Source organism: Arachis stenosperma, chromosome 1 (assembly GCF_014773155.1).
Source record: "Arachis stenosperma cultivar V10309 chromosome 1, arast.V10309.gnm1.PFL2, whole genome shotgun sequence".
NCBI classification, from domain to species: domain Eukaryota; kingdom Viridiplantae; phylum Streptophyta; class Magnoliopsida; order Fabales; family Fabaceae; genus Arachis; species Arachis stenosperma.
The window spans coordinates 99418887-99420454 of NC_080377.1; the positions used below are offsets into that span (position 1 = coordinate 99418887).

Here is a 1568-nt window from a genome sequence, read left to right on the forward strand (position 1 = left end):
ATAATGCAAGGAGGATGCTTGGTGATTACAGTACACCTACTTCCAAGTTTGATGGAAGAAGCATCTCAATCCCTACCATTAGGGCAAAAAATTTTGAGCTGAAACCTCAACTAGTTGCTCTAATGCAATAAAACTGCAAGTTTCATGGACTTCCATCAGAAGATTCCTATCAGTTTTTAACTGAGTTCTTGCAGATCTGCGAGACTGTAAAGACGAATGGAGTAGATCCTGAAGTCTACAGGCTCATGCTTTTCCCTTTTGCTGTAAGAGACAAAGCTAGAACATGGTTGGATTCACAACCTAAGGATAGCCTGGACTCTTGGGATAAGCTGGTCATGGCCTTCTTGGCTAAATTCTTTCCTCCTCAAAAGTTGAGCAAGCTTAGATTGGATGTTCAGACATTCAAACAAAAAGATGGTGAATCCCTCTATGAAGCTTGGGAAAGATACAAGCAGATGACCAAAAGGTGTCCTTCTGACATGCTTTCAGAATGGATCATTCTGGATATATTCTATTATGGTCTGTCTGAGTTCTCTAAGATGTCACTGGACCATTCTGCAGGTGGATCCATTCACCTAAAGAAAATGCCTGCAGAAGCTCAAGAACTTATTGACATGGTTGCAAATAACCAGTTCATGTACACTTCTGAGAGGAATTTCGTGAATAATGGGATGCCTCAGAGGAAGGGAATTCTTGAGATTGATGCTCTGAATGCCATATTGGCTCAGAACAAAATGTTGACTCAGCAAGTTGGTGGACGAAATTATGATCACATCAATGTAATATTCTTTGTTGTTGTATGGAATCATTATTATGGCACTTATGTGTGGACACAACTCCGTTCAACTAACCAACAAGTGTAATGGGTCATCCAAGTAATACCTTACGTGAGTAAGGGTCGATCCCACAGAGATTGTTGGTATGAAGCAAGCTATGGTCACCTTGTAAATCTCAGTTAGGCAGATTAAATGGTTATGGGTTTCGAAAATTAATAATAAATAGAAAACAAAAAGGGATAGAAATACTTATGTAAATCAATAGTGGGAATTTCAGATAGGCGTGTGGAGGTGCTAAAATCCTTTCGAATCTCTAGTTTCTTACTACTTTCATCCAATCCTTCTTACTCCTTTCCATGGCAAGCTGTATGTAGGGCATCACCATCATCAATGGCTACTTTTAATCCTCTCGGGAAAATGGTCCTATGCGCTGTCACTGCACGGCTAATCGTCTGGAGGCATCACCCTTGCTGATAGCTACATCCCATCCTCTTAGTGAAAATGGTCCAAATGCTCTGTCACAGCCCAGCTAATCATCTGTCGGTTCTCAATCAGGTTGGAGTAGAATCCCTTGATTCTTTTGCGTTTGTCATCACGCCCAGCCTTCAGGAGTTTGAAGCTCGTCACAGTCATTCAATACCGGAATCCTACTCGGAATACCACAGACAAGGTTAGACTTTCCGGATTCCCGGGATCCTACTCGGAATACCACAGACAAGGTTAGACTTTCCGGATCCCCATGAATGCCGCCATCTATCTAGCTTATACCACGAAGATTCTGTTGGGGAATCT

The 1568-nt window shown here is 41.8% G+C and overlaps 1 non-coding gene across 1 annotated transcript; it reads right to left on the reverse strand.

Annotated features, from left to right (window-relative positions):
- Positions 1 to 377: 377 nt before the first annotated feature.
- LOC130949765 (small nucleolar RNA R71) lies at positions 378 to 485 on the reverse strand. The gene has a single exon (XR_009073456.1). It is a non-coding gene; the product is annotated as a small nucleolar RNA R71 (small nucleolar RNA).
- Between the last annotated feature and the right edge of the window lie 1083 nt (positions 486 to 1568).